An 11,501-nucleotide genomic window follows, 5' to 3' on the forward strand; every position below is an offset into this window, starting at 1 on the left:
AGGTTTCGATTCTAATTCTTGTGGAGTATAGCTAGATCCATCATCTTTGTCCTCTTTCGGTTCCTTAGGTTTTTCAGCCCTAACTGGAATGGTTTTGTCAATGGTATTCCCACTCTTAAGAGTGGTGATAGATTTAGCTTGCTTCATCTGATTTGAAGAGCTTGGATGACTTATCTCATACTACAGTTTAGGATTAGGGAGAGGTTGAGCAGAAAACATCCCCTTTTCTATAATCGTCATACGTGAATCCATCTTTTGCATAAATTTTGTAAGTTCTCGTATTGCTTGAGTAAGCTCTTGTGTGGAATTTTGAATTGGTTCTTCTTAAGATTTCTCTTGATTTGGATTTTAATTGAAGAAACCTTGAGGGGTAGCAGTTTGTCCATTCCTCCAACTGAAGTTTGGATGATTTCTCCAACTAGGATTGTATGTATTAGAAGTGGGCCCACTGAAAGGTCTTTGGTAATTGCTTACGACATTAGATTGCTCATTTGGTACCTCTTGAAAGGCAAATATAGTTGGACAATTTTCAGTAGTGTGAATATTGAACCACAAATGTTGCAAACAATTTTCTTATTCTTATCCTTCTTTAATTCCATGGCCTCGAGTTTCCTGGTGAGATAAGCCATTTTAGCATTGATATCATCGTCCTCTTTCAGGAGATACATTCCACCCCTCTCCTTGGATTAAGTTGGCCTAGACATGGTGCTTGGTTTTAGGTATGTGTCCCATGATTTTGCATTTTCAACAAGTCTATCCAAGTAGTCCTACACATCATCAACATTTTTATTCATGAATTCCCCATTGCACATTGTCTCGACCAATTGGCTATGGAAGATGTCAGACCATCATAAAAGAAGTATGTAATGTGCTACGTTTCAAATCCGTGTTGTGGGCATAAACTGACAAGATTCTTGAACCGCTCCCAACATTGGAAGAATGTTTCATCCTCCTTTTGGGCGAAGTTCATGATTGACTTTCTAAGGGTGTTCGTTTTATGATATGGAAAAAATTTCTTTATGAACTCCCTTATCATGTCATTCCATGTGCCAATAGATCGAGGACTTAGTGAATGCAACCATGTCTTAGCTTTCTCTTTCAAAGAAAAGGGAAAAAGTTTCAGCCTGACCATGTCATCAAACACATTAGGAAAGTATAAAGTGGTTATGATCTCATCAAACTCTTTCAAGTGTAAGTATGAATTTTCTGACTCAAGCCCATGAAATTTAGGAAGGAGTTGGATCACCCCTGGCTTGATATCCATGTGTCCCGTATTCTCTGGAAAAACCATGCATGAGGGCATGCTCACCCCCGCCAGTTGTAAATAATCTCATGAAGTACGAGGTGGGGGTGCTTGATGCACCTCATTCTCATCCTAGACTTCCCCAACCCTAAGTTGATGTAGTCCTTCTAGTTGATTGGTCAGTTGACTTGCAGCCATAACCTCAATTAACTCTGGGGATCTTGAGCGGTGTCTAGTCATGCGAGGGATAGTTAACCCCTCAACCAATCCTTCTTCAGTCAAGAGACATCAAGTGTTGTCATGGACCCACTTGAGCATGAAACACTCGCAGCCCTCAATATCAGATTCTACCCTAAACCTAAAGAAGAAAAGAAATAGAAATCTAGAAATAAAGAGAAAGAAGAGTTGGAAAGAGGTTACCAAATCAGAAGTTCCTAAATTAAGATCCTACAAAACAAAACAAGTCAGTTTCTAAAAATAGAAAGTCTAAAAGTAGAAAGTTCTTAAAAAAATTCGAAAGTAAACTAGTTTATAAAAAGGGAAAATTTCTAAAAAAGGAAAATAGAAAGTTTCTAAAAACAAATCAGGAAAGTTCTAAACCTAAATTAGAAAGTATGTTAGTTTCTAAAAATAAAAGAGATCCTAAAAATAGAAAATAAAACCCTAATCTTAAAAATATAAAAATAGAAAAATTAGAAAGAGATTACCAATTTAGAAAGCCTATATTAGGGTCCTACAAAACAGGAAGGTTAGTTTAGTTTCTAGAAATTAAATAGAAAAACCTAAACCTAGAATTAAAAACTAGAAAAACTCTAATCTTAACCTAATTCTAAAACCACTTAATCTCAAAAAAACGTAATCATCAGTCCCCGGCAATGGCGCCAAAAACTTGTTCACCACCCCAAGTATAGGGTTGCGATGTAGTAATAATCTCGGTAAGACTGAGGTTGAATCCACAGGGACTAAACCTTGTACGTAATCTGAAAGTAACCAGAACTAGAACTAGAAGAAGATATAATCTAAATTAGGAAAATTTAAGAGAATAATTGTGAATTATCAAACTAAAACTTGTAAAATTCAAAAGTGGGAAACTAGGGTTTCCAAGGATCCACTTGTAGAGGTCAGGGATATCTATGCTTGATTCATAAACAAAACTGGATTTAAAGTCCCATCTTCATCCAGTTAGAAGATATATCATTAAAAACCAAATCTGAACTTCTTTTGATCCAGCTTTTAAGAGATGAGAGGTATGACAATCATAATTGATTCCATCACAAAATTATGCCCATGAGACAAAGCAAACAACAGAATTTAACTAATCCACATCCAATCTGAGAGAGTTATGAACATAGGAAAGGATTCTATCATCCAACCATGTTCATGAGACGATGGTGAACAATAGGGTTCCTACAATCACAACCATAATAATGAAAAGAACATACTCAAAGCTATCACAGATCCATTGTAATTTAAGTCACAATGAACCATTAAAAACTATGAATATTCCTTATAATCAAACTAGAAACAAAGATAATTCAACGTAACATGAATCAAAGCCATACACAATGCCCCATCACGCTACAAGCTTCACCTCTTAGCCCTAGCTAAAAGGTTTAGCTTATCATCGACATGATGGTGCTAAAATGTCAGAAAACATTAAAGAAAATAAAGGGAGAGGAAGGAAAAACACTGGATGGAGCTTGGCCGGCCACTCTCTCTCTCTCTCTCTCTCTCTCTCTCTCTCTCTTTCTCTCTCTCTCTCCTCTCCTCTCCTTAGATATCCATGTCCCTTGATGATCGCCTCCATGGTCTCTCTCTCTCTCTCTCTTTTATAACAGCAGGGAAGTCGGTCGAGTGGAGGACCGACTCCCTTTCGCAGCCAGAAGCAGTATGCACTCTTTGCTTAACTTTACGTGAAAACCTGGGAACGCAGATCCCCCTAGTCCTCCGAACTTCCTTCCTTCCTTTAAAGACAACATCCCTTTGGACGGTTTTGGATGGCCTACAAGGTGGATGGCCTAGATTTCCGAATCGGTCCTACTTGGTGGGCCACAACAACTTCAAAACGGCGTGGGTTGTGGAAGCCTCCGGTTTCCGTTTTCTGATGAGGTCGGTGGGGTCCACTTCGGCTGACCTTTTAGAGCATCAATTCCTTCTTCAAGTCTCTTCATTAGTCCCTGATCATGGGCCCAAGTTTGGGGTGAATCCGTGTTTCGGATGGGCTACACCATCAATCGACATAGTAATGTACTCCTTGTAGGTGTGAACTTGGATGCATGTATGGAGGCATAAAAGAAACAAGATTTTGGTAGAAATCTCGGTCTGCACACGATGGACGGCTCGGATCCACCATTTGAAAGATCATGGTGGGCCATCATTGGTCCCAGCGGATGGACATACGAACGTCCTGCGACAGGGAAGGAAGAAGGAAATTCCTTCTTTCGTTTTTAACGGGTTAAAGATGATTTGACCGTCTTTGCTGTCCCGGTGCACTGCCAGTGCATGTGTGCTGTGCACATGCACACCACTCAAGTGGGGTCCACAGTAATATTTTACAGAATCTACTCTGTTCATTCATTCTTCCATCCAATTTAAGGGGTTGAGCCCAAGTTTGAATCATATCCAGAGCTCGGGTGGGCCCTAAATCGGTGGTTTAGTGGCTGATCTGTCCATTGGGCCACTAACACAAAGTTCAAAGGGCTGAATTTCTACGTGTACAGTTAATTTAGGGTCCTTAGACCAGATATAAAGTTTCGAACTAAAACGGGATGGTGGGAACCCTGTGATCTTGCATTTAGGACGATTTTCAAGCCCTTTTAACTTCAATCGCTGAGTTTTCTCAGATTTTGGCGTGTGAATTCTTTGATCTAAATCCCCTAAGATCCGTCCCTTGCCTTGATGATTCTTGAGCATCAAATCCATGCTTTTAGCACCCTTTTTCAGTCTAAGCTCTTAAATTTACTTTGTAACACAAATACGATTAAAATAGGACGTTATACATCATCATATTTGTAAAACCAAGCAATAACTGGGGTTTAATATGCAATATTTGACCTTCAACATCTAGTCAAGTCATGTCCAGTTAAAGTATGTCTAATCAAAGTATGTTCAGTCAAAAGTATACTAGCTCCACTACTCAAGAGCTTAAACTATGTGTAGCATCAAACTGCTGCCGATAGATATGCTCACCTATTCTACTTAAGATATGCTCAAAATATGCAATTGTTTGATATGATAATATAAATTATGAAAATCTCAGACATTGATTAGACAAACGTATAGAAATGTATTTCTCTTGAAACAAGCGCAGATTACAATGACAAATACTTTCAAAATGTTTACAATACTCTATTTAAAAGTTAATATTCAGAATCAGCTATTAGTCTTCGATTATAATATATTTATCCTTTCGACAAGAGCTATGGGATTTTTTTGTCTCTTGTTTCTTTAACGATGAAGGAAAATTCTCTCGTAAAATTCTCAAAGGCATTGGAGAATGAAATCGCAAAGAATCATCATTTTCTTTTGGAAGGTTCGATGATTCGAATATATTCTCCGAATTCTTCAAAGGAACACTAAAAGTTATCTATCCTTCAAGGGTATTAGCAGGTTTTACTTCATGAACAGTATCGATCTTCTGAAGAAATCCTTATGCAAAGCTGACCTGGACAAGAGGCATGATCTGTCTCTTCAAAATAACCTATGCCTGGGTCTTTCTGATAACTTTTAGCTGTGGTGGAAGAATGCGTATGGCATGATCTATTGGATAATACTTGTATACCAAATAATATTGATGAGCCCACCAACACATACAGGGATAAGAAGTATGAACTGGATAATTATATTTAGGGATTATGAAGCGAGATCCAGTATTGACATTTAAGTGTTGCCTCCATATCAGAGCCCAATTATATGGTCCAATACCATAACTCCTCATGGGTCTCGTAACAATGTCACAACTCTCTGGTATTGTTTGGTCAAAACCAAATTGACGAGAGAATCTGCTTGAATAATATGGTTCGCGCTAGAATATGCTACCTTCCCCAGTGGAAGAGTACTGGATCTGATGGAAACAAACAATGAATGCTTGCCAAAAGAGATGGAATCATTATCGACAACTTCTATACCCTCTGGATGACTAGTAAATGGAAATTGATAAAAGTCAATAGGATCACTATTTTCTATCTTTCGGGTGACCCAACCCTTCGACTTTTTAATCATCCTCCTTAGTTGATAATGCTGAAGAGGGAGTCAATGAGGGTTTGAATATGCTCTTTCATAGTTAGCAAAAGTCTAAGGAAAGTATACTCCTAGCCAACCTATGAAGAAATGTTAAGGAACACAAACTGGAAAAGATTCAGCCGTTGAATTTCTATGATTGGAAATGACATCCTCAAAAGCGTGAGATAATGAGTAAAGAACTGGAGGAGCTAATGAGGACTTCTGACCCTCCGTCATCGCACCCATGACTACAAAGGGAGATGGTCTGATGATATCTATTTGTTTTGAATTGGGAAATATTACCAAGCTTAGTCAGTAAGCTAGAAAATTGGCTAATTCACAAGAAGAATTATATTCAGTGGTACTCTTAATATTCTCCGAATAGTCTTAAGGTCTCGATGATTATGGTCTGTAAATTTGTCAAAGCAAAATTATATGGTTATTAAAACAAAGATAAAGACTCGGAAAGAGAAAGTAGAAAGAAATGAAATATACCGTAGTTTTTAAGAGAAATGAGACAGCCATTCAAGGGAATTAATTTCATTGGGTTGTGCAAAGTTAGCCATTTCTCTGAAGAGTTTGAGAGTGGTCTTTGAAATCTCAGACTTACTGTCTCTTGCAGAGAGAAGAGCAAACTCTTCATTTGAAGGAATGTATGCATCAGAGATATTGCCCATGATGGGAGACCTGATATGCAAAGAAGATCCCATAAGGTAATGCTCATTTCTCCCAGAAGAAGATGGAATGAATTGGTGACTCGAGACCTAGGAAACCCTTAAAGATAGCGGTGTCTCCGTAAAAATGTTCTAATGTGGCTATGATTGCGTCGAAGAGGTTAATTTGTTCTAAGATGGCAATATGTTTTCAAGCAATAGCTTGAGCCCAAGCACTATATAAATCTCAAGGCGATAGAAGACCTTTGGTTAGAAATTCGTCTGTACTCCAAGATGGATGATCGTTGAAGAAATGCTGTTGTGCAGTTTCAAAGAAATGAAGGGGGAATGGCTGATGAGGATTATAACAAGGATGTAAAAATCACATTTTATAGATCATACCAGCTTTCTGAGGAGATTTGTTCCCTTCCAAACGTCCTTCCAAAACTCTTGGTTCCATCATAATCCAATTATCTACAGAAACAAGGTTGCTTTGGTGGGCGAAGGGTTCACTACGCAAAATCAACCAATGACACCGCAAATTGATGGGGATGACAGTTGTTTTCTTCTCAAAATGATTATGAAATTTCAAGAATTCTTCATTAATCTCTATACAATCCCAAGTGTTTTAGGAAGTTTGTCTAGATCTTGAAGAGGATGAATGATTCTTCCTTCTTGAAGATGAGGCCTTCGAGTGTTTCATATTTATGGATCAAAGATTGACAAGATTAAAGAAAAAGAAAGAATTTAAGGTTGAGAAGAAAATTCGGCAGAATTTCAGAACTTAGAGAAACTGTACTGAGTACAGAGAAGTTGCGCATCCAGACGAGTTGCACAGCCAGACTAGTTGCGCAGCTAGGCTAGTTACGTGGAAAAGATGAGTTGCATAGCAAAATTTATAGTCTGAAGAAGATTTGTGAAGAGGAAATGAATAGGAAGGCTGGTATTTATAGCCAATGGGACCCGATTTAGAGGAGTTGCGTGGGTCTGCGCAACTTGATTTTCCAGGAAGCGTTGATCGATCCTTCAAATTGACTTAATGGTTGGTCAAATATTGGATCAAGGGGGCATTTGTTGGAGCATAAAATTAATTAAAAGAAGAAAAGCACAAAGAAAGAAGATTGAAGAAAAATGATAAAAAGTTAAGTTGCGCAGTGCAACAAGATTGCACGAGGGGTCAAGTTGCGTGAACCCGCACAATTCACCACAGTCGCACGAATCCACACAACTCATCAGTGTGATTCGTGCCAATTGCATTGAATGAATGCAAAATGGGGTCCATGACATAAGATTTGAGGGCCCACACGTGCGGAAGCCTATAAATACCCCCTACCCCTTCATTTGATTTGATTGAGATTTTTCAGAAGATTGGTACCTCTGACAGGTATCATAGAAAGGAGAGAGGGAGAGCATAGGGCCAGACCGCACAACTTATATTGAGTTGTGGGGGCCCACGCAACTCCTCGAGTCGCACAACTAATTATTGAGTTGTGCAGATAGCTGAAGGATGCCTTATATTGATAGTTTGAAGAAGTTTTCTTCAAGATGTTTCATTATCCTATTGTATTGTTCATGAAGGCATATATGTGAAGGATGATCTGCACAACTCATCTCCTATGGAGACTTGAATGATATGAGCCGAGATACTGTCAAAATTTACATTTGAATCTGTTTAATATTTGCATTTTCCTTATCTTGGAATTAAAGGATAGAAAGGATGTAAACGAATTCAGAACAAATAAACTTGATGATTATTCTCTTCATTCCTTCTCTTTGTTATTATTAAGTGAGATAATTCCCTAAATCAAACACTTTCTATTTATGGTCGAAACACCTTTGTAAGGTATGCATTACTCTCGCATATGCCACATGCACTCTCCACAGCCACATTGGTGTGTTGGATCACTTCTACCTTCCTTAGTTACATAGCCTTAACTTTTTGAGTAAGACCCATAATCTTTGCATTCACATCATCCTCCTTCTTGAGGAGATACATTCCCCATTTTTCTTTAGGGTTGGGTTTGGAATTACTCGATTTGTTGGTGGTGTCCTATGATTGTACATTTTCAGCTAACCTATCAAGATAATCCCATGCCTCCTTTGGATCATTTGTTATATATACAATTGCACATCATCTCAACAAATTGGTGCATATTTGATTTCAGTCCATCATAAAAGAAACTAATTACTCACCAAATCTCATAACCATGGTATGGGCAAGCGAGTATCAGGTCCTTCAATCTCTCCCAACATTAGAAGAATATCTCCTCTTCCTTTTGGGAGAAATTCATGATGACACGCCTTAAGGTATTGGTTTTGTTTACCGAGAAGAACTTTTAAAGGAACTCCTAAGTCATCACAACCCATGTACCTATGGAGCGCAGTCTCAGTGAATGGAGCCATGACTTGGCTCTCCTTTAAGGAGAATGAAAATAGCTTAAGTCTAATGATGAATTGAGCGACATTGTTGTAATGCAAAGTCGCTACCATCTTACCGAATTCCTTGAGATGTAGATATAGACTTTCTGAGTCAAGTCAATGAAATTTAGGAAAAAGTTGGATCACTTCTAGTTTGAAGTCCAGGTTACCTACATTAACCAAAAAAAATCATACAAGATGGTGTGGTTCTTCTTACTGGTTGTAGCTGTTCACTCCCCAAGTATAGGGTTGTGATGTAGTAATAAACTCGGTAAGACCGAGGTCGAATCCACAGGGACTGAAACTTGTACGTTTCCTGAAACTAACTAGAAATAAAACTAGCCTAAGATGCAATCTAAATCAAATATAAATTGATGAATAAGGGTGAGAGATTAATGTAAAACTTAAGGAATTTAGAGGAAGGAAACTAGGGATTCAGAGGATCCACTTGTAGGGATCAGGGAGATCTTATGCCTGCATCAAGAATCATGAAATTTAAACTGAACTTTACTTGATCTGGTTTTTAAGAGATGAAAGGTATATGAATTAGAATGAATTCCATCATCTAACCATGCCCAGGAGACAAAGCAAACAACAGGATTAAACTAATTACCAACCAATCAACAGTGCATGAAAGTTAGGAAAGGTACCATCATCCAACCATGCCTAAGAAACGATGGTGAACAACAGGGCTTCCTGACATCATAAACATCAAAAAGGGAAAAAGAAATATTCAAAGCTATTGCAGACCCATTGTAATTTTAGTCACAACAGATCATTAAAGACTAAGAAAAACATTCCTTTAATAATCAACACAAATCAAATTCAGTTTATGAATTTAAGTTAAAAGCTTGAAATAGTATCTCCCATCTCGCTACAGGCTTCACCTCTTAGCCCTAGCTAAGGGGTTTAGCCACACATGAATGGGCTAAAATAAACAAATAAACAAAAGAAAAAGAAGAGGAAAGAAAAACCACAACAAGGAAAGTAAAAAAAATTCTCTCTCTCCTCCCTGTCTTCACGTTCCCATCTCCCTTTAAATCGTCCTCCTTGTTCCAGCCAAGCCAAACTCCATGTCCCAGCTTTTTTCTCAATTCTCCCCCTGACGTCCAGCCCAAGCCACGCTCACGTGCCACCTCTCCCTTGGCCTCCACGGCTGTCCACTTCCAACTTCGATCCCCCCATCCCTTTACTCTCTTTCTTCTTATAGGCAACAACATCTTGTGTGCGTAGCCTTTACGCATAGCGGAAGACGTGCGTGCGTAATAGAGCTTACGCTGGATGTTGGTGGGCCCCACTTCTTGGTGTCAGGTGAAAGATCCACGCCGTCCATTAGATTCTGCTCGAAAAACTATGTAGAATTGACTGGTTTTGGGTTAGATTCAGTGTGGCCCACGGAACGTTTCATTGCACCGTCCGTCTTCCGTTTGGATAAGAAATTCACACGATCGCTTGTATGGGACTAGAAAGGAATCATATCCAAGGTCATGGCCATCCTCCAGAGCAAATGGACCGGTCAGATCATCTAATGGAATGATGGGTGGGGCCCACTGTCAAAACCCAGTGGAACACGTCCGTCACTGGACGTGCGAAACTTCTCAATTTGGATGTTTTTGCGCAAAAAATAGGTGGGGTCCACTTCTGATGGTATTTTCAAAGATCTACTCCGCTCATCATTTTCTTAATAAAGTATAAGCCTATGGGTCAAAGTATGAAGTAGATCCAAACTCTAGGTGGGCCACACAATCAACCTGTGATGAGTCGATACAGAACGTTGAAGCAAACCTCTTGCTTACGTGTATGCATGCATATGAATTTCGTTATATTTATAGAATTGCCACTCTGCCTTCTAAAACGTCCGTCGTTCGTTTCTCCCTACTGCACCATCCAAAAGAAGTGAAATTTGGCAAATATCCACCGTTTTTCGTGCTCTTTCCATCAGTTCAGTTTGGGTCCAGATCTCCCAAGGATGTCCAAGATGCTTTCTTAATGGTTATTGTCCTCTGATCTCTCTGTTGGGCCACTTCCACAAGGATCTAATGGCTGAAATTTGACATGTACAGTTAATTTATGGTCCTCAGGCCATGTAAGAAGTTTCGAGCCGAGTGGATGGTGGAAACCCTGTGATCTTGCATTCTGACTAACTTTCAGGCCACGTGAATGGCCTGATTTCCTCGGATCCCTGGCATGTAAATTCTTCAGTCTTGCTTCTCTGGAGTGTGTCCCTTGCTCTGGTGACTTCGGAGCGTTAAATCCATGCTTTTAATACTCTTTTTCAATCAAAGCTCCTTATTACATCCTGCAATAAAAACACGATTAAATTATAATATTAGGCATTATCGTGTACGTAAAATCAGGTAGTAATCGGGGTCTGATATGCAATATTCGACCCTCAACAGTAGCTAATCTCTTAAACATTTGACCGAGGGAATGTAACGTGTTTCGTGCTCATCATGCATCGTCCTAGCCGATGTCGCATTCCACATAGGAATCTCATTAGAATTTCATCTAGTTTCTGCTATATTCTCCTCAAAGTATGGCTCTTGCTCTGGCATGTTTGGAGCGTTTTCAGCCGTGATTTGAGATGATTCAGGCGTACTTAGATATTTTCAAACTCGATAGTGGATGGAAATGTAACGCCCCAGTTTTTGGAAACCGAGTATATGACTCGTTCTCCAAAAATCTAAGTGTTATACTTTAAAATTCAGTGTAAATTTGAACCGCTTATCATTAATCAGAGTTAGCAGCAAATGTTGGCGGAACAAACCATGCATTGTATAAAAACATTCTGATCATCACAAAATTTCAAATGTAGCGCCCATACGGGACTTGTACAAATCCAAATAACAAGTTCATTAAATAAAACATGAATCTATCATTTAATGGTGGGGCTTAATATGGGCCGCAAGGACCCCGTCTAGCTCATCAAGTACCCGATATGCTTTAGCAACCAAGTGAACAACATC

The 11,501-nt window shown here is 39.0% G+C and overlaps 1 non-coding gene across 1 annotated transcript; it reads left to right on the forward strand.

Annotated features, from left to right (window-relative positions):
• Positions 1 to 881: 881 nt before the first annotated feature.
• Positions 882 to 988, forward strand: LOC131219754 (small nucleolar RNA R71). Its single transcript, XR_009158399.1, has one exon. It is a non-coding gene; the product is annotated as a small nucleolar RNA R71 (small nucleolar RNA).
• Positions 989 to 11,501: the final 10,513 nt, after the last annotated feature.

The sequence above is a fragment of the Magnolia sinica genome, chromosome 11 (assembly GCF_029962835.1).
Source record: "Magnolia sinica isolate HGM2019 chromosome 11, MsV1, whole genome shotgun sequence".
Classification (NCBI taxonomy): domain Eukaryota; kingdom Viridiplantae; phylum Streptophyta; class Magnoliopsida; order Magnoliales; family Magnoliaceae; genus Magnolia; species Magnolia sinica.